At 51.6% G+C, this 21,671-nt stretch overlaps 1 protein-coding gene across 2 annotated transcripts in view; it reads left to right on the top strand.

Annotated features, from left to right (window-relative positions):
- The window catches only part of DZIP1L (DAZ interacting zinc finger protein 1 like), a 282,067-nt gene that overhangs the window by 30,271 nt on the left and 230,125 nt on the right, over positions 1-21,671 (top strand). The gene's annotated exons all lie outside the window — the stretch shown is intronic.

The raw sequence follows: 21,671 nt of genomic DNA, 5'->3' as shown, positions 1-21,671 counted from the left end.
ATATTAGTACCATGGGGTATAGACGGGTCCACCAGGAGCCATTGGCATTTTAAGAGTTTAATAGTGTGGGCTGGCTCCTCCCTCTATTCCCCTCCTACCAGACTCAGTGTAGAAAATGTGCCCGGAGGAGCCGGTCACAGCTAGGGGAGCTCTACAGAGTTCTCTTAGTAAAAGAGTATATTTCTTCCTTTTCAGGTTTTTTTATTTTACAGGGAGGCTATTGGCAACAGCCTCCCTGCAGCGTGGGACTGAGGGGGGGGAGCAGTGTCCGCCCCGCGGGGTCTTGAGCCACTGCTCCCGCTGACTGGGCACTAGCTCCAGGGGGTCCGATCGCACCCCGCCGCATGGGAACGCTAGCCCTGGCAGCCGGCCGCCACCCCCCCAGGAGCTGAAGATGGCGAGTGAGTCACTGTCCCCCCTTGCAAACGGGGGGGCAGTGTGAAGAGGGTGGCTAGAGGGTCCTCCAGTCCTCTATGGTGCTATGGTCTGATTCTGCCTCCTCGGGGTCCCCGGCGGTGCATTCTCATAAACATGCGCTTGCAATTATGCAGGATGACACGGATACCGACTCTGACACTGCAGACGGTGACGGGGATGTGTTGCGGGGGATGGCATCAATTGCCAAGGGGGTGCAGTTGATGATTGAGGCTGTTAGGGATGTTTTACACATTTCAGACACAGCTAGAGAACAGGTGGAGGAGGCCTTCTTCACAGATAATAAGAAGCCCCCCTTACTTTCCCGGCATCCAAAGACTTGAATGCTATCTTTGAAAAGGCATGGGAAACTCCGGAAAAGAAATTCCAGATTCCCAAGAGGGTGTTGGTGGCTTTTCCCTTCCCAGAGGAAGATAGGAAGAGGTGGGAATCCCCGCTGATAGTCGACGCCTCTGTATCCAGGCTGTCCAAACAGGTAGTTTTACCGGTCCCGGGATCTACCGCGTTAAAGGACCCGGCAGATCGCAAGGTGGATGCTATGCTGAAATCCATTTACACTTCTTCGGGGGCTGTATTGCGGCCTACTATAGCCTGTGCTTGGATTGCTAAAGCTATTGCCAGGTGGTCGATCACTCTGCAGGAGGAATCGTCTATGCTGGACAAAGGTGACGTTGATTTGTTTTTGCGTAATATTCATGATTCTGCAGGGTTCCTGGTGGATTCCATGAAGGACCTGGGTTCCATGGCTGCGGGGATCTCCTCCATGTCGGTCTCGGCTCGCAAAGGTCTCTGGCTGTGCAACTGGTCTGCGGATGCGGAATCCAGGAAGTGTGTGGATGACCTTTCCGTACAAAGGTCAGGCTCTATTTGGGGAGGCGCTGGATGCGTGGATTGCCACGGCTCCCGCGGGTAAGTCTCCTTTTTCTCCCCTCAGCTGCAGCGGCTACGAAGAAGCCCTTTTCATCTAACACGTCACAGTCCTTTCGGGCCGCGAGTCCTAGAAAGAATAAGACTTAGAACACCTTCTTCAGAGGTGGTCGTGCCAAAGGAAAGATACCAGCTCCCGCAGGTTCCCAGACCCAGAAGTCCACTTCTGATACCCCTAAGTCCTCCGCATGACGGTGGACAGGTAGGCCTGGAGGAAGGTCAGGTAGAAGCGAGACTCAGGCAGTTCAGCCACGTCTGGGTGTCGTCGGGTCTGGACCCCTGGGTTCTAGATATAGTGTCCAGGGGGTACAGACTGGAGTTTCAAGAGCCCCCGCCTCACCGTTTCTTCAAATCAGGCTTACCAGCTCTGCTGGCGGACAGGACAATTCTTCTGGAGGCCATCAGGAAATTGGTGGTGTCAGAGGTCATTGTTCAGGTTCCTCTTCAGCAACGGAACAAGGGTTATTATTCGAACCTTTTTGTGGTACCGAAACCGGATGGTTCGGTACGGCATATTCTAAATTTAAAATCTTTGAACCCCTTATCTCAAAGAGTTCAAATTCAAGATGGAATCTCTGAGAGCTGTCATTTCAGGGCTGTCGGAGGGGGAGTTCCTGGTGTCCCTGGACATCAAGGATGCTTACCTCTACATTCCGATTTGGGCGGTGGATCAAGCTTATCTCAGGTTTGCGCTGATGGACGATCACTATCAGTTCCAGGCGCTGCCGTTTGACCTCTCAACAGCACCAAGGATTTTCACCAAGGTGATGGCGGAGATGATGGTTCTCCTCCGCAAACAGGGGGTGAACATAATTCCATATCTGGACGATCTCCTGATCAAGGCGTCATCCAGGGAGAGGTTGTTGCGGGCCATCGCACTCACGACACAGCTGCTCAGGAAGCACGGTTGGATCCTGAATCTTCCGAAGTCTCATCTGGAGCCGACAAGGCGGCTGTCTTTCCTGGGAATGATCCTCGACACGGAAGTGCAGAGGGTTTTTCTCCCGGCGGAGAAAGCGTTGGTGATTCAAACAATGGTCCGGGATGTCCTACGGCCTACCCGGGTATCGGTTCATCAATGCATACGCCTTCTGGGGAAGATGGTTGCCGCCTACGAGGCTCTGCAGTACGGCAGGTTTCATGCTCGACCTTTTCAACTAGACCTCTTGGACCAGTGGTCGGGCTCTCACCTACACATGCACAAGAGGATACGCCTGTCTCCGAAAGCCAGGATTTCACTCCTCTGGTGGCTGCATCTTCCACGCCTTCTGGAAGGGTGAAGGTTCGGAATTCAAGACTGGATCATTTTGACCACAGATACAAGTCTAAGAGGTTGGGGAGCGGTCGCTCTGGGGGAAACCTTTCAAGGACAGTGGTCGGATCAAGAGTCACTTCTCCCAATAAACATCCTGGAACTCAGTGCCGTTTACAACGCCCTTCTACAAGCAGCACACCTTCTACAGGATCGGGCTGTTCAGGTGCAGTCAGACAACGTGACCACGGTGGCCTACATAAACCGACAAGGCGGAACGAAGAGCAGAGCTGCCATGGCAGAGGTGTCAAAGATCCTCATCTGGGCAGAAAGGCACGTGGTAGCGATGTCGGCAATCTTCATTCCAGGCGTAGACAACTGGGAAGCAGACTTTTCTCAGCAGACACGATCTCAATCCAGGGGAGTGGGGCCTCCATCCGGAGGTATTCGAGGAGGTAACCGGTTGGTGGGGGGTTCCTCACATAGACACGATGGCCTCCCGCCTCAACAAGAAGCTACGGAGGTACTGTTCCAGGTCAAGAGACCCACAGGCAGTGGCGGTGGATGCACTGGCAACACCTTGGGTGTTCAAGTCAGTGTATGTGTTCCCTCCACTTCCTCTGATACCAAGGGTTCTTCAACTCGTGAGAAGAACGAAGGTTCTGGCAATCCTCACTGCTCCGGACTGGCCAAGGAGGGCTTGGTACGCGGACCTGCTGGATCTTCTGCTGGAAGATCCACGGCCTTTACCTCTTCGGGAGGATCTGCTTCTGCAGGGGCCGTTCGCTTATCAAGACTTACCGCGGCTTCGTTTGACGGCATGGCGGTTTAACGCCAGATCTTAGCTCGGAAAGGGTATCCCGAGTGAGGTCATTCCTGCCCTGATACAGGCCAGTAAGGGGGTAACGGCTAAGCATTACCATCGCATTTGGAAGAAATATTTTCTTGGTGTGAGGCCAAGAAGTTTCCGGTGGTGGAGTTTCAACTTGGTCGTTTTCTCCTTTTTCTGCAGGCAGGGGTGGATATGGGGCTGAGACTGGGCTCCATCAAGGTCCAGATCTCTGCTTTGTCCATCTTCTTCCAAAAGCAATTGGCTGTTCTTCCTGAGGTTCAGACCTTTTTGAAAGGGGTTCTGCACATCAAGCCTCCCTTTGTGGCGCCTACGGCTCCATGGGATCTTGATGTGGTGTTGCAGTTCCTACAATCTGCTTGGTTTGAGCCTCTACAGGAGGCTGATCTCAAGTTTCTCACGTGGAAGGCGGTCACCTTGTTGGTCTTGGCTTTTGCACGACGCGTGTTGGAATTGGGGGTTTTATCTTGTAAAAGCCCCTATCTGATCTTCCAGAACTTAGGACTCGTCCACAGTTCCTGCCTAAGGTTGTGTCGGCTTTCCACATCAACCAGCCTATTGTGGTGCCAGTGGCTATTGACTCCTCAATTACTTCAAAGGCCTTAGATGTAGTGAGGACTTTGAAGATTTACGTGAAGAGGACGGCTCGTCATAGGAAAAGTGACTCTCTGTTTGTCCTCTATGATCCAAAGAAAATTGGATGTCCTGCTTCTAAGCAGTTGATTTCACGCTGGATCAGGTTCACTATCCAGTATGCTTATTCCATGGCAGGATTGCCATGTCCGAAATCCGTAAAGGCCCACTCTACTCGTAAAGTGGGTTCTTCCTGGGCGGCTGCCCAGGGTGTCTCGGCGATACAACTCTGCCGGGCAGCTACTTGGTCTGGGTCGAACACGTTTGCCAAGTTTTACAAGTTCGATACTTTGGCTCTGATGACCTCAAGTTTGGTCAGACAGTGTTGCAGGAGCCTCCGTGGTCTCCCTCCCATACTGGGAGCTTTGGTACATCCCTATGGTACTAATATGGACCCCAGCATCCTCTAGGACATTACAGGAAATAGGATTTTGGTTACCTACTGGTAAATCCTTTTCTTGTCCGTAGAGCAGACTTTTTCAACCAGTGTGCCGTGGCACACTAGTGTGCCGCGACCAGTTGCAAGGTGTGCCGCGGAGTCAGAGTCACTGCTTGCACCTTCAGAGTGAACTGTGGCCCAGAGTCTTCTTAGAGGATCAGTCGTGCCCCGAGTGTGACCAATGCCTTGAAGACACGGCGGTGTAGCATCATAGGTCACGGACGCATCGTCTCACCACCCAGCCAGCTCACCTGCCTGCATACCATACTTACCTACATTTTATTTCTCCTCTCCGGGAGAAGCCCGGAGAGGAGACGCTGCAGGTGTCTTCGGGGGGCGGGGCCGGACTGTGACATCACTAAGCCCCGCCCCCACATTTGGGAAATGCAACGATTTGCGGGTCCGCGGGAAGGGGCGGGGCTAAAATTACGCGATTTGCGTCATTTTAACCCCTTCTACACCCGACGGACCCGCGGGAGGTTATCTCCATCCTGCTTGCATCACTAGGGTGCGAGCAGGATGCGGGAGACCTGCCCTCTCTTCCGGGGGTGCGGGGGGCTACCCCAAAAAAAGGGAGCCTCTCGCAGCTTCCGGGAGAGTAGGTAAGTATGCTGCATACACATCTTCCAGTTCCTGCCCGCGTCCACAACTTTCCCTGCCCACCCACATCCACACCTGCCCGACTGCCCGCTGCTCAGTATTCGCAGCACTCCACTATGAACAACCCCCGCCACTGAGAGACAGGGAGGACAGCTGACAGGAAGGTCAGATTTATGGGTGGAACAATGTGACTAATTCATGTAGAGAGCAATAGGATTTATGTGGTGATCAATGTGATTAATTTATGTGGGGAGCAACATGATTTATCTGGGGAGCAATGTGATTTATTTTTGTGGAGAGCAATAGGATTTATGTAGGGAGCAACATAATTTATGTTGGGGGCAATGTGATTGTTTTTTCTGTGTAGGCCAATGTACTGTATGATTGGATTATTTTTTACTCTGAGGGACAGTGTGTGTGTTTTGTTTCCGTGGGAAACTGACGGTGTGCCTTGCCCAATTTTAAAATATTGTTTGGTGTGCCGCGAGTTAAAAAAGGTTGAAAATCACTGCCGTAGATGATGCTGGGCGCCCGCCCAGCGTTTCGTTTTCATGCATTGGTTTTATAGTTCAGTGTTACCTGGTTCCTAGGTAAGTTCTGCATTATTTACTGTTTCAGCTGTTGCTGAGTTGTTCTGGCATGTTGGCCGGAGTTTCATGTTTGTGTGAGCTGGTATGAATCTCCCCACTATCTGTGTAATTCTTCTCTCGAAGTATGTCGTCTCCTTGGGCACAGTTTCTAGACGGAGTCTGGTAGGAGGGGCATAGAGGGAGGAGCCAGCCCACACTATTAAACTCTTAAAGAGCCAATGGCTCCTGGTGGACCCGTCTATACCCCATGGTACTAATATGGACCCCAGCATCCTCTACAGACTACGAGAAAAGGATTTACCGGTAGGTAACCAAAATCCTATTTTCCTTTACGCCACAGGGGTACGCATCACCTTACAGAGTACATAGTTCACATCATCTTTCATTTTTCCCAGAGAAGACACTTATTTTCCAGTATACTGTATGTCTTCAATATTCCACAATGATGCAGTCGCTACACCGTGTGCCCCAGCACCTCCCGCCTGGCTGCCCCCTCCTTGAGGGAGCAGCTGTACTGTCAGTAATACCCTTTTTTACACGGCCTGAGGCGGGTCGCACCCGGGAGCCTGACACGGGAGCTCAGGGCATATTGCCGGGTTGGTGACGTCAGCGGTGACACGGAGGCGCTTGGAGATCACATGATCTCCATCCGCTGCCCCTACACACACGGTGAACGGGAAATGGGTCCCATTCACACCACGAGTTCATCCCAGCTCGCTACCAGGGTTGAATCCCCTGGCACCTTTCAGACCACGCATAGGGCCTAATTCAGACCTGATAGCAGATGTAAATTTAGCACATCTACGATCAGCTTCCCTGACATGCGGGGGGACGCGCAGCACAGGGCTAGTCTGCCCCACATGTCAGGCCCTACAAGTACAAAAGCATCGCACAGTGGCAATGCTTTTGTACTTGAAGAGTAGCTCCTATCCAGTGCAGCTCCTGCGCACTGGCAGGGAGCTACTCCTCGCTGTCCGGGTTGCAGTGGCTGCGTGTGACGTCACACAGCCGCCATGGCCCGCACGGTCCGGGCCCGTCTGCGTTGCCCAGACCGCTCCCCCAAAACAGCAGCCAAACACCACCAACCCGCCCCCTCCTGCCCAGCTAATGCCTCTGCCTGTCAATCAGGCAGAGGCGATTGCAGGGCTGAGATGACCGTCGGCTGTCTGGCATGCGCCGGCGCACTGCGGCGCCGGCACATGCGCAGTTCAGACCTGATTGGCTGCTGTGCGAAAATGCACAGCAGCAATGAGGTCTGAATTAGGCCCATAAACACGGGTTATGCATGCTCATGTGCCAATAACCCGCCTCAGCAAGCATACAGAGCACAGTAGTTCTGTAAGTGTAAGATGCATACAGACTTAATTAGTAAACATTTTAAAGATAATATTATGTACAGCTGCAGAACGGATATCCTTGTCAAAACACTGGGGGACACAGTGGGGTGTCGCGGTCGCGTGTGATCTGACCATGCCAATTGAATAGTTAAAATCCAATCCTAGAAGATTGTGTATTTATTTTTATTATATTCTTTGGCATTATGTATTGTGCTTTAGCTTTTGTGGGAACTGTGAAGTTTTGCTATCATAGTATTTCTTGTAGCCTAAAAGGATAATACAACTAATGATCATAGCTGTTGATTAATGAACACCACTGATGGAGTGTATGTGGGATCGGTATGTGATAGGATGCTGAATGTCATTATACCGACATACTGTGCGCCAGAATGCCATCAGTGGGAGAGCGCAATGAAGCCCTTTGCGAGCTTGCTGTGCTCATCACACTGCGAGCTCGTGGCCAGCTGTGCTCGCCACAGGTTCTATTTTCACCCATAGGGGGGGAAATCACCTACCTCACCAGTATTCCGGCGGTGGTAAAGTATCCCCATCGGGATCCCGGTGTTGGTATTGAGACAGACGGAATTCCGATGGGCGGTATGTCAACCACATACCGTCCCTGTATGTGCTGAATAACATAATGCCATGGTTCTCTGAGGAAGTTGATTGATAGTGAGGAAACGCGTCAGACATTCTACAGTTCCTATTGCCAAGCTCCCTATCGGATACATTCTCCTGTATTTGCATTGGATTTATACTTTATTAATGAGGATTTTATATACAATCCTCCACCTTTCTTCTTGCTCAGTAAGAGGAAGACTTCCTGTAGATGCAAAATATCTTATGTATCATCAGGCAGTATATGCCGAATGAATAGTGACTGTAGTAAAGTAACAGTGCCGGTTCTTGTATTTATGAGCAGTTGCATATTTAACATATCTGTTGCATTCTTTAGACCTGTAGAAGTTTATAGTTACTCTTCCATTTCATGGCTCTGGGAGAATTTTTTTGTTTATGTTAACAGGTTAGTTTTACATTTATTTAGTAACAGTTTCTTATATAATTCAGCATATTGTTTCTTAGATGTGTGTAACATGATTTTGAGACAGATTGAATGTGGAGAACAACGGACAGTTGAGAGTCAAGAATTACATATATATGTGTATGTATGGAGATTTGTAGTGTGTCTTTAAAATTGTATTTCTCTGACGTCCTAGTGGATGCTGGGAACTCCGTAAGGACCATGGGGAATAGCGGCTCCGCAGGAGACTGGGCACAAAAAGAAAAGCTTTAGGACTACCTGGTGTGCACTGGCTCCTCCCCCTATGACCCTCCTCCAAGCCTCAGTTAGATTTTTGTGCCCGACCGAGCTGGGTGCAATCTAGGAGGCTCTCCTGAGCTTCTTAGGAAAAGTTAGTTTTAGGTTTTTTATTTTCAGTGAGACCTGCTGGCAACAGGCTCACTGCATCGAGGGACTAAGGGGAGAAGAAGCGAACCTGCCTGCTTGCAGCCAGCTTGGGCTTCTTAGGCTACTGGACACCATTAGCTCCAGAGGGACCGAACACAGGCCCAGCCTCGGAGTCCGGTCCCAGAGCCGCGCCGCCGGCCCCCTTACAGAGCCAGAAGCAAGAAGAGGTCCGGAAAATCGACGGCAGAAGACATCAGTCTTCACCAAGGTAGCGCACAGCACTGCAGCTGTGCGCCATTGCTCCTCATGCACCACACGCTTCGGTCACTGATGGGTGCAGGGCGCTGGGGGGGGGGGGCGCCCTGAGCAGCAATATAAACACCTTGGCTGGCTAAATTACATCACATATAACCCCCAGGGCTATATGGATGTATATTAACCCCTGCCAGATTCCTGAAAAAAGCGGGAGAAAAGTCCGCCGAGAAGGGGGCGGAGCCTATCTCCTCAGCACACTGGCGCCATTTTCCCTCACAGCTCCGCTGGAAGGACGTCTCCCTGATTCTCCCCTGCAGTCCTGCACTACAGAAAAGGGTAAAACAAGAGGGGGGGGGGGGGGGGGGGGCACTAATTAGGCGCAGTATAATATACACAGCAGCTATAAAGGGAAAAACACTCTGTTGGTGTTATCCCAACATATATATAGCGCTCTGGTGTGTGCTGGCATACTCTCCCTCTGTCTCCCCAAAGGGCTAGTGGGGTCCTGTCCTCTATCAGAGCATTCCCTGTGTGTGTGCTGTGTGTCGGTACGACTGTGTCGACATGTATGAAGAGGAAAATGATGTGGAGGCGGAGCAATTGCCTGTAATGGTGATGTCACCCCCTAGGGAGTCGACACCTGAGTGGATGAGCTTATGGAAGGATTTACGTGAAAGTGTCGGCTCTTTACAAAAGACGGTTGATGACATGAGACAGCCGGCTACTCAGCTGGTGCCTGTCCAGGCGTCTCAAAGACCATCAGGGGCTCTAAAACGCCCGCTACCTCAGATGGCAGATACAGACGCCGACACGGATACTGACTCCAGTGTCGACGATGAAGAGACGAATGTGACTTCCAGTAGGGCCACACGTTACATGATTGAGGCAATGAAAAATGTTTTACACATTTCTGATAGTACAAGTACCACTAAAAAGGGTATTATGTTTGGTGAGAAAAAACTACCTGTAGTTTTTCCTGCATCTGAGGAATTAAATGAAGTGTGTGATGAAGCGTGGGTTTCTCCCGATAAAAAACTGATAATTCCTAAAAAGTTATTGGCATCATACCCCTTCCCGCCAGAGGATAGGGCACGTTGGGAAACACCTCCTAAGGTGGATAAAGCGCTCACACGCTTGTCAAAACAGGTGGCACTACCGTCTCCGGATACGGCCGCCCTTAAGGAACCTGCTGACAGAAAGCAGGAGAATATCCTAAAATGTATATACACTCACACGGGTGTTATACTGCGACCAGCAATCGCCTCAGCCTGGATGTGCAGTGCTGGGGTGGCTTGGTCGGATTCCCTGACTGAAAATATTGATACCCTGGATAGGGACAGTATATTACTGACTATAGAGCATTTAAAAGATGCATTTTCTCTGACGTCCTAGTGGATGCTGGGAACTCCGTAAGGACCATGGGGAATAGCGGCTCCGCAGGAGACTGGGCACAAAAGTAAAGCTTTAGGACTACCTGGTGTGCACTGGCTCCTTCCCCTATGACCCTCCTCCAAGCCTCAGTTAGATTTTTGTGCCCGGCCGAGAAGGGTGCACACTAGGGGCTCTCCTGAGCTTCTTAGTGAAAGTTTAGTTTTAGGTTTTTTATTTTCAGTGAGACCTGCTGGCAACAGGCTCACTGCATCGAGGGACTAACGGGAGAAGAAGCGAACCTACCTAAGTGGTGGTAGCTTGGGCTTCTTAGGCTACTGGACACCATTAGCTCCAGAGGGACCGAACACAGGCCCAGCCTCGGAGCTCGGTCCCAGAGCCGCGCCGCCGGCCCCCTTACAGAGCCAGAAGCAAGAAGAGGTCCGGAAAAATCGGCGGCAGAAGACATCAGTCTTCAACAAGGTAGCGCACAGCACTGCAGCTGTGCGCCATTGTTATTCAGGCACACTTCACACTTCGGTCACTGAGGGTACAGGGCGCTAGGGGGGGGCGCCCTGAGCAGCAATGTAAACACCTTGGCTGGCATAAATACACCACATATAACCCCAGGGCTATATGGATGTATTTTAACCCCTGCCAGAACTCACCAAAAAGCGGGAGAAGAGGCCGCCGAGAAGGGGGCGGAGCCTATCTCCTCAGCACACGGGCGCCATTTTCCATCACAGCTCCGCTGGAAGGACGTCTCCCTGACTCTCCCCTGCAGTCCTGCACTACAGAAAAGGGTAAAAAAGAGAGGGGGGCACTAATTTGGCGCAGTTTTAATACTAACAGCAGCTATAAAGGGAAAAGCACATTTTATAGTGGTATTCCTGTCTATATATAGCGCTCTGGTGTGTGCTGGCATACTCTCCCTCTGTCTCCCCAAAGGGCTAGTGGGGTCCTGTCCTCTATCAGAGCATTCCCTGTGTGTGTGCGGTGTGTCGGTACGATTGTGTCGACATGTTTGAGGAGGAAAATGAGATGGAGGCGGAGCAATTGCCTATTATAGAGTTGTCACCCCCTAGGGAGTCGACACCTGAGTGGATGAGCTTATGGAAGGAATTGCGTGACAGTGTCAGCTCTTTACGACAGACAGTTGACGACATGAGACAGCCGGCTACTCAGCTTGTGCCTGTCCAGGCGTCTCAAACGCCATCAGGGGCTTTAAAACGCCCGTTACCTCAAATGGCAGACACAGACACGGATACTGACTCCAGTGTCGATGATGAGGAGACAAACGTGACTTCCACTAGGGCCACACGTTACATGATTGAAGCAATGAAAAATTTATTGCATATCTCTGATAATACAAGTACCACTAAAAAGGGTATTATGTTTGGTGAGAAAAAACTGCCTGTAGTTTTTCCTGTATCCGAGGAATTAAATGAAGTGTGTGATGAGGCGTGGGTTTCCCCCGATAAAAAACTGATAATTCCTAAAAGGTTATTGGCATCGTACCCTTTCCCGCCAGAGGATAGGGCACGTTGGGAAACACCCCCTAGGGTGGATAAAACGCTCACACGCTTGTCTAAACAGGTAGCACTACCCTCTCCTGATACGGCCGCCCTAAAGGAACCTGCTGGAGAATATCCTAAAATGTATATACACTCACACCGGTGTTATACTGCGACCAGCAATCGCCTCAGCCTGGATGTGCAGTGCGGGCCTGGCGTGGTCGGATTCCCTGACTGAAAATATTGATACCCTAGATAGGGACAGTATATTACTGACTATAGAGCATTTGAAGGATGCATTTCTATATATGCGTGATGCACAGAGGGATATTTGCCGACTGGCATCAAGAGTTAGCGCGCTGTCCATTTCTGCAAGAAGAGGTTTATGGACGCGGCAGTGGTCAGGTGATGCGGATTCTAAAAGGCACATGGAAGTATTGCCTTATAAGGGGGAGGAGTTATTTGGGGTAGGTCTATCAGACCTGGTAGCCACGGCAACTGCTGGAAAATCCACATTTTTACCCCAGGTAGCTTCTCAACCTAAGAAGATGCCGTATTATCAGGCGCAGTCCTTTCGGCCCCATAAGGGCAAGCGGGCAAAAGGCGCCTCATTTCTGCCCCGTGGCAGAGGGAGAGGAAAAAGGCTGCAACAAACAGCCAGTTCCCAGGAACAAAAGCCCTCTCCCTCCTCCGCAAAGTCCTCAGCATGACGCTGGGGCTTTACAAGCGGACTCAGGCACGGTGGGGGCCCGTCTCAAGAAGTTCAGTGTGCAGTGGGCCCACTCGCAAGTGGACCCCTGGATCCTTCAGGTGGTATCTCAGGGGTACAAATTGGAATTCGAGACGTCTCCCCCTCGCCGTTTTCTAAAGTCTGCTTTACCGACGTCTCCCTCAGACAGGGAGGCAGTATTGGAAGCCATTCACAAGCTATATTCCCAGCAGGTGATAATCAAGGTACCCCTCCTACAACAGGGAAAGGGGTACTATTCCACACTATTTGTGGTACCGAAGCCGGACGGCTCGGTGAGACCAATTTTAAACCTAAAATCCTTGAACACTTACATACAAAGGTTCAAATTCAAGATGGAGTCACTCAGAGCAGTGATTGCAAACCTGGAAGAAGGGGACTATATGGTGTCTCTGGACATCAAAGATGCTTACCTACATGTCCCAATTTACCCTTCTCACCAAGGGTACCTCAGGTTTGTGGTACAGAACTGTCACTATCAGTTTCAGACGCTGCCGTTTGGATTGTCCACGGCACCCCGGGTCTTTACCAAGGTAATGGCCGAAATGATGATACTCCTTCGAAGGAAGGGAGTTTTAGTTATCCCTTACTTGGACGATCTCCTGATAAGAGCAAGATCCAGGGAACAGTTGGAAGTCGGAGTAGCACTATCTCAGATAGTGCTGCGCCAGCACGGTTGGATTCTCAATATTCCAAAATCGCAGCTGATCCCAACGACACGACTTCTATTCCTAGGGATGATCCTGGACACAGTCCAGAAAAAGGTGTTTCTCCCGGAGGAGAAAGCCAGGGAGTTATCCGAACTAGTCATAAATCTCCTAAAACCAGGCCAAGTCTCAGTGCATCAATGCACAAGGGTCCTGGGAAAGATGGTGGCTTCTTACGAAGCAATCCCATTCGGCAGATTCCACGCAAGAACCTTCCAGTGGGATCTGCTAGACAAATGGTCCGGGTCGCATCTTCAGATGCATCAGCGGATAATCTTGTCACCAAGGACAAGGGTGTCTCTCCTGTGGTGGTTGCAGAGTGCTCATCTTCTAGAGGGCTGCAGATTCGGCATTCAGGACTGGGTCCTGGTGACCACGGATGCCAGCCTGAGAGGCTGGGGAGCAGTCACACAGGGAAGAAATTTCCAGGGCTTGTGGTCAAGCCTGGAGACATCACTTCACATAAATATCCTGGAGCTAAGGGCCATCTACAATGCTCTAAGCCTAGCAAGACCTCTGCTTCAAGGTCAGCCGGTGCTGATCCAGTCAGACAACATCACGGCAGTCGCCCACGTAAACAGACAGGGCGGCACAAGAAGCAGGAGGGCAATGGCAGAAGTTGCAAGGATTCTTCGCTGGGCGGAAAATCATGTGATAGCACTGTCAGCAGTGTTCATTCCGGGAGTGGACAACTGGGAAGCAGACTTCCTCAGCAGACACGACCTCCACCCGGGAGAGTGGGGACTTCACCCAGAAGTCTTCCACATGATTGTGAACCGTTGGGAAAAACCAAAAGTGGACATGATGGCGTCCCGCCTCAACAAAAAACTAGACAGGTATTGCGCCAGGTCAAGGGACCCTCAGGCAATAGCTGTGGACGCTCTGGTAACACCGTGGGTGTACCAGTCAGTGTATGTGTTCCCTCCATTGCCTCTCATACCCAAGGTACTGAGAATCATAAGAAGGAGAGGAGTAAGGACTATACTCGTGGCTCCGGATTGGCCAAGAAGGACTTGGTACCCGGAACTTCAAGAGATGCTCACAGAGGACCCGTGGCCTCTACCTCTAAGAAAGGACCTGCTCCAGCAGGGACCCTGTCTGTTCCAAGACTTACCGCGGCTGCGTTTGACGGCATGGCGGTTGAACGCCGGATCCTGTAGGAAAAAGGCATTCCAGATGAAGTCATCCCTACCCTGATCAAAGCCAGGAAGGATGTAACCGTACAGCATTATCACCGCATTTGGCGTAAATATGTTGCGTGGTGCTAGGCCAGGAAGGCTCCTACAGAGGAATTTCAACTGGGTCGTTTCCTGCATTTCCTGCAAACAGGACTGTCTATGGGCCTAAAATTAGGGTCCATTAAGGTTCAAATTTCGGCCCTGTCGATTTTCTTCCAGAAAGAACTGGCTTCAGCCAGGCGTGTCTCAGAATTGGCGTCTTTATCCTATTAAAAGCCCTTACCTAATTTTTCATACGGACAGGGCAGAATTGAGGACTCGTCCTCAATTTCTCCCTAAGGTGGTTTCAGCGTTTCACTTGAACCAGCCTATTGTGGTACCTGCGGCTACTAGGGACTTGGAGGACTCCAAGTTGCTGGACGTAGTCAGGGCCCTGAAAATATATGTTTCCAGGACGGCTGGAGTCAGAAAATCTGACTCGCTGTTTATCCTGTATGCACCCAACAAGCTGGGTGCTCCTGCTTCTAAGCAGACTATTGCTCGTTGGATTTGTAGTACAATTCAGCTTGCACATTCTGTGGCAGGCCTGCCACAGCCAAAATCTGTAAAAGCCCATTCCACAAGGAAGGTGGGCTCATCTTGGGCGGCTGCCCGAGGGGTCTCGGCTTTACAACTTTGCCGAGCAGCTACTTGGTCAGGGGCAAACACGTTTGCTAAATTCTACAAATTTGATACCCTGGCTGAGGAGGACCTGGAGTTCTCTCATTCGGTGCTGCAGAGTCATCCGCACTCTCCCGCCCGTTTGGGAGCTTTGGTATAATCCCCATGGTCCTTACGGAGTTCCCAGCATCCACTAGGACGTCAGAGAAAATAAGAATTTGCTTACCGATAATTCTATTTCTCGTAGTCCGTAGTGGATGCTGGGCGCCCATCCCAAGTGCGGATTGTCTGCAATACTTGTACATAGTTATTGTTACAAAAATCGGGTTATTATTGTTGTGAGCCATCTTTTCAGAGGCTCCTCTGTTATCATGCTGTTAACTGGGTTCAGATCACAGGTTGTACGGTGTGATTGGTGTGGCTGGTATGAGTCTTACCCGGGATTCAAAATCCTTCCTTATTGTGTACGCTCGTCCGGGCACAGTATCCTAACTGAGGCTTGGAGGAGGGTCATAGGGGGAGGAGCCAGTGCACACCAGGTAGTCCTAAAGCTTTACTTTTGTGCCCAGTCTCCTGCGGAGCCGCTATTCCCCATGGTCCTTACGGAGTTCCCAGCATCCACTACGGACTACGAGAAATAGAATTATCGGTAAGCAAATTCTTATTTTTATATATGCGTGATGCACAGAGGGATATTTGCCGACTGGCATCAAGAGTAAGTGCGCTGTCCATATCTGCCAGAAGAGGGTTATGGACGCGGCAGTGGTCAGGTGATGCTGATTCCAAAAGGCATATGGAAGTATTGCCTTATAAAGGGGAGGAGTTATTTGGGGTAGGTCTATCGGACCTGGTATCCACGGCAACTGCTGGGAAATCCACATTTTTACCCCAGGTAGCCTCTCAACATAAAAAGACGCCGTATTATCAGGCGCAGTCCTTTCGGCCCCATAAGGGCAAGCGGGCGAAAGGCTCCTCATTTCTGCCCCGTGGCAGAGGGAAAGGAAAAAGGCTGCAGCAAACAGCCAGTTCCCAGGAACAGAAGCCCTCTCCCGCTTCTGCCAAGTCCTCAGCATGACGCTGGGGCTCTACAAGCGGACTCAGGCACGGTGGGGGCCCGTCTCAAGAATTTCAGCGCGCAGTGGGCTCACTCACAACTGGACCCCTGGATCCTTCAGGTGGTATCTCAGGGGTACAAATTGGAATTCGAGACGTCTCCCCCTCGCCGTTTCCTAAAGTCTGCCTTACCGACGTCTCCCTCCGACAGGGAGGCGGTATTGGAAGCCATTCACAAGCTGTATTCACAGCAGGTGATAATCAAGGTACCCCTCCTGCAACAGGGAAAGGGGTATTATTCCACGCTGTTTGTGGTACCGAAGCCGGATGGCTCGGTGAGACCTATTTTAAATCTAAAATCTTTGAACACTTACATACAGAGGTTCAAATTCAAAATGGAGTCACTCAGAGCGGTGATCGCGAACCTGGAAGAAGGGGATTATATAGTGTCTCTGGACATCAAGGATGCTTACCTCCATGTCCCAATTTACCCTTCTCACCAAGGGTACCTCAGGTTTGTGGTACAGAACTGCCACTATCAGTTTCAGACGCTGCCGTTTGGATTGTCCACGGCGCCCCGGGTCTTTACCAAAGTAATGGCCGAAATGATGATACTCCTTCGGTGGAAGGGAGTTTTAATTGTCCCTTACTTGGACGATCTCCTGATAAGGGCAAGATCCAAGGAACAGTTGGTAGTCGGAGTAGCACTATCTCAAGTAGTGCTGCGGCAGCACGGGTGGATTCTCAATATCCCAAAATCGCAGCTGATCCCGACGACACGTCTTCTGTTCCTAGGGATGATCCTGGACACAGTCCAGAAAAAGGTGTTTCTCCCGGAAGAGAAAGCCAGAGAGTTATCCAAGCTAGTCAGAAACCTCCTAAAACCAGGCCAAGTATCAGTGCACCAATGCACAAGGGTCCTGGGAAAAATGGTAGCTTCCTACGAAGCAATCCCATTCGGCAGATTCCACGCAAGAACATTCCAGTGGGACCTGCTGGACAAATGGTCCGGATCGCATCTTCAGATGCATCAGCGAATAACCCTGTCCCCAAGGACAAGGGTGTCTCTCCTGTGGTGGTTGCAGAGTGCTCATCTTCTAGAGGGCCGCAGATTCGGCATTCAGGACTGGGTTCTGGTGACCACGGATGCCAGCCTGCGAGGCTGGGGAGCAGTCACACAGGGAAGAAACTTCCAGGGCTTGTGGTCAAGCCTGGAGACATCACTTCACATAAATATCCTGGAGTTAAGAGCCATTTACAATGCTCTAAGCCAAGCAAGACCTCTGCTTCAAGGTCAGCCGGTGCTGATCGAGTCGGACAACATCACGGCAGTCGCCCACGTAAACAGACAGGGCGGCACAAGAAGCAGGAGGGCAATGGCAGAAGCTGCAAGGATTCTTCGCTGGGCGGAAAATCATGTGATAGCACTGTCGGCAGTGTTCATTCCGGGAGTGGACAACTGGGAAGCAGACTTCCTCAGCAGGCACGACCTCCACCCGGGAGAGTGGGGACTTCACCCAGAAGTCTTCCACATGATGATAAACCGTTGGGAAAAACCAAAGGTGGACATGATGGCGTCCCGCCTCAACAAAAAACTGGACAGGTATTGCGCCAGGTCAAGGGACCCTCAAGCAATAGCTGTGGATGCTCTGGTAACACCGTGGGTGTACCAGTCAGTGTATGTGTTCCCTCCTCTGCCTCTCATACCCAAGGTGCTGAGAATTATACGGCGGGGAGGAGTAAGATCTATTCTCGTGGCTCCGGATTGGCCAAGAAGGACTTGGTACCCGGAACTTCAAGAGATGCTCACAGAGGACCCGTGGCCTCTACCTCTGAGAAGGGACCTGCTCCAGCAGGGACCCTGTCTGTTCCAAGACTTACCGCGGCTGCGTTTGACGGCATGGCGGTTGAACGCCGGATCCTAAAGGAAAAAAGCATTCCAGACGAAGTCATCCCTACTTTGATAAAAGCCAGAAAGGATGTAACCGCAAAGCATTATCACCGCATCTGGCGGAAATATGTTGCGTGGTGCGAGGCCGAAAAGGCCCCGACGGAGGAATTTCAATTGGGTCGATTCCTGCATTTCCTGCAAGCAGGAGTGTCTATGGGCCTAAAATTAGGATCCATTAAGGTCCAGATTTCGGCCCTGTCGATTTTCTTTCAGAGAGAACTGGCTTCAGTGCCTGAAGTCCAGACGTTTGTTAAGGGAGTGCTACATATACAGCCTCCTTTTGTGCCTCCAGTGGCACCCTGGGATCTGAATGTTGTTTTGGATTTCCTAAAATCACATTGGTTTGAACCACTCAACACTGTGGAATTAAAATATCTCACATGGAAAGTGGTCATGTTGTTGGCCCTTGCTTCAGCCAGGCGTGTGTCCGAATTGGCGGCTTTATCCTGTAAAAGCCCTTACCTGATTTTTCATACGGACAGGGCAGAATTGAGGACTCGTCCTCAATTTCTCCCAAAGGTGGTTTCAGCGTTTCATCTGAACCAGCCTATTGTGGTACCTGCGGCTACTAAGGACTTGGAGGACTCCAAGTTGCTGGACGTTGTCAGGGCCCTGAAAATATATGTTTCCAGGACGGCTGGAGTCAGAAAATCTGACTCGCTATTTATCCTGTACGCACCCAACAAGCTGGGTGCTCCTGCTTCTAAGCAGACTATTGCTCGCTGGATTTGTAGTACAATTCAGCTTGCGCATTCGGTGGCAGGCCTGCCACAGCCAAAATCTGTAAAAGCCCACTCCACAAGGAAGGTGGGCTCATCTTGGGCGGCTGCCCGAGGGGTCTCGGTGTTATGATTCCAGTACTTCTGACCAGAGGAGATCTTATGACAAAGGCCAGAGTACTGGAAGGGAATGCTGGTTACGGGAGCAGGAAAGCCTAGTAACCCCTGGCGCCCTAACTCCGTTGTCTCGCCCGTGTTATCAGAAATCCCCTGCGAGACTATGGTTGCTTGAGCCCATGGCAGCCGCGTTTGAAGGGCGGATTATGTCTGCCCAACTCCGATGCCCCCTCAGGTCTTAATGGGAGACAAAGGGAAATCCGAGACAGGGTGATAACAAGGGGCCCTCTGACTAAACAACCAGGCCAGGGGCTACAAGCTAACTAAACTTAAACCAGAAGTATGTGCGGACAAACCGCCAGGGAAAAGGACAACCAAAATCCACTAATCCGTTACTCCTACCCAGCACCGCTGGATACCAGAGTGGATTTGTGGGAGCGGAATCCTCCGCAAAAGCTCCGAGACTCAATATAACAAATAATAAATAGTAAGCGGTCAAGCCGCAACACACGGCTACGCCGCGACTCACGAACACCACAGGATGTTAAAGGTGCTCGGTAAGGACTCCAGGAACAGATGACAACTTCCGAGTACTGGACCACTGAGGACAGGAACGACCGGATAGAGCAGGACTGGAAACACTCTCTGCAACAGATACAGCAAACAGGAAGCTATTACCGGCGTCTGTGAGAAGTCCTGAGAGTGCCTTTAAATGGAAGCCCTCCAATCAGGTGCCAGACAGGGCTCATTACAAACATGCCGTGCAGCTGCCATACTGTACGGCCAGGAAACAAGTGTGGTAATTAACTTTGGACCCAGCAACGGGGAACGCAGTCCGACAGTGGCGTCCCCGTTGCTAGGGTCTGTGCGGCTCCGTGCGCCCGGCGTCCAGCGTTGCCAGGGAGTCGGCGGCTGTCCGCATACGGCGTCCCTGGTTGCTAGGCGCCGGGCCGCACTGACGAGCGGACCCTCGGCGCCTAACACTCGGCTTTACAACTCTGCCGAGCTGCTACTTGGTCAGGGTCAAATACTTTTGTAAAATTTTACAAATTTGACACTCTGGCTGAGGAGGACCTGGAGTTTTCTCACTCGGTGCTGCAGAGTCATCCGCACTCTCCCGCCCGTTTGGGAGCTTTGGTATAATCCCCATGGTCCTTACGGAGTTCCCAGCATCCACTAGGACGTCAGAGAAAATAAGAATTTACTTACCGATAATTCTATTTCTCGTAGTCCGTAGTGGATGCTGGGCGCCCATCCCAAGTGCGGATTATCTGCAATACTTGTACATAGTTATTGTTAACAAATCGGGTTATTGTTGTTGTGAGCCATCTATCCAGAGGCTCCTCTGTTATCATGCTGTTAACTGGGTTCATATCACAAGTTGTACGGTGTGATTGGTGTGGCTGGTATGAGTCTTACCCGGGATTCAAAATCCTTCCTTATTGTGTACGCTCGTCCGGGCACAGTATCCTAACTGAGGCTTGGAGGAGGGTCATAGGGGGAGGAGCCAGTGCACACCAGGTAGTCCTAAAGCTTTTCTTTTTGTGCCCAGTCTCCTGCGGAGCCGCTATTCCCCATGGTCCTTACGGAGTTCCCAGCATCCACTACGGACTACGAGAAATAGAATTATCGGTAAGTAAATTCTTATTTTATGTATTACACTAATGGGATTATTGCTAATCTCCTATATATTAGCCCTGTGACTCTGTGGCTGCACTTCTAACGCTGGGTGGAGTCACAGACCCTGCCCTATCTGTGTCAGCACACCACATGACACACTATAAGAGAAGGGACCACCAGGAGACACTCCATTCTAACTGACGGCCCACACTGGCAGGTAAGCAAACAGACACCCTCACCACCCACCACCACCTACTACACCCACCTTACCCACCACACACCCGATACCAAGGCCGCCGCTAGCCCCCCCCCTACCATGTCACTCCACGACCACACTGCACAGCAGCCTCCTTCACATCCACCCCCCTTCAGCAGCCCCGTCACCCTCAGCACACGCAGGTGCCGTACAGGAGCCGCGCCGTACAAATACCTCACGGCCGCACTGCACTTACGGAGCACCCCCGCACAGCAGCCTCACTCACTTCCAGCGCCCTTCAGCAGCCCCGTCACCGAGACGCACAGAGCGCTCACCCTGTGTCACGGAGGCGCCACACACTGCAGCGGAAGTCAAGGCAGCGCCACCTCCGTCACCCGCAGCGCTGTCCCTGCTACCTGCGCCTCCCGTCCCGCTCTGCCTGCGGCCGACATCGGGCAATCCACCATCACCCAGCACTCATCCACCCCTGCACCCCCACCCCCAATCACCTGTAGCACACCCCCTCCCCCCACCTTCACATTAAGCCATGATTTTGTTGGGGGGGGGGGGGGCGGGGGGGGGATATAACCTCATGCCTGTTAATGTGCAGGAAAGGGGGGCAAGTTAAATGCTTTCTGCCACCACAAGCCACGCTCCTCATGCACCCCCCGCCCCCACCACCATCAGTCACACAGCAGTATATATGCCAGCACCCCCACCCCTCCACCATCACCCACCACTCATCCACCCCTGCACCCCCAACCACCTGTAGCACATCCCCTGCCCCCACCTTCGGAGTAAGCCTGATTTTGTTGGAGGGGGGGCGGGGGGGGGGGGATATAACTTCATGCCTGTTAATGTGCAGAAAAGGAGGCCAAGTTCAATCCTTTCACCCACCACAAACCACGCTCCCCATGCACCCCCCCCCCCCCCCACCGTCCACTATCACCCACCACACATCCACCCCTGCACCCACACCCCCAGCCACCTGTAGCACACTCCCTCCCCCCACCTTCGGAGTCAGCCTGATATTGTTGGGGGGGAGGGGAAATATAACGTCATGCCTGTTAATCTGCAGGAAAGGGGGAGAAGTGAAATGCTTGCACCCACCACA

Source organism: Pseudophryne corroboree, chromosome 4 (assembly GCF_028390025.1).
Source record: "Pseudophryne corroboree isolate aPseCor3 chromosome 4, aPseCor3.hap2, whole genome shotgun sequence".
Lineage (NCBI taxonomy): Eukaryota > Metazoa > Chordata > Amphibia > Anura > Myobatrachidae > Pseudophryne > Pseudophryne corroboree.
Note: the sequence above shows the minus strand (reverse complement) of the source record. Positions and strands in the feature narration are given on the sequence as shown.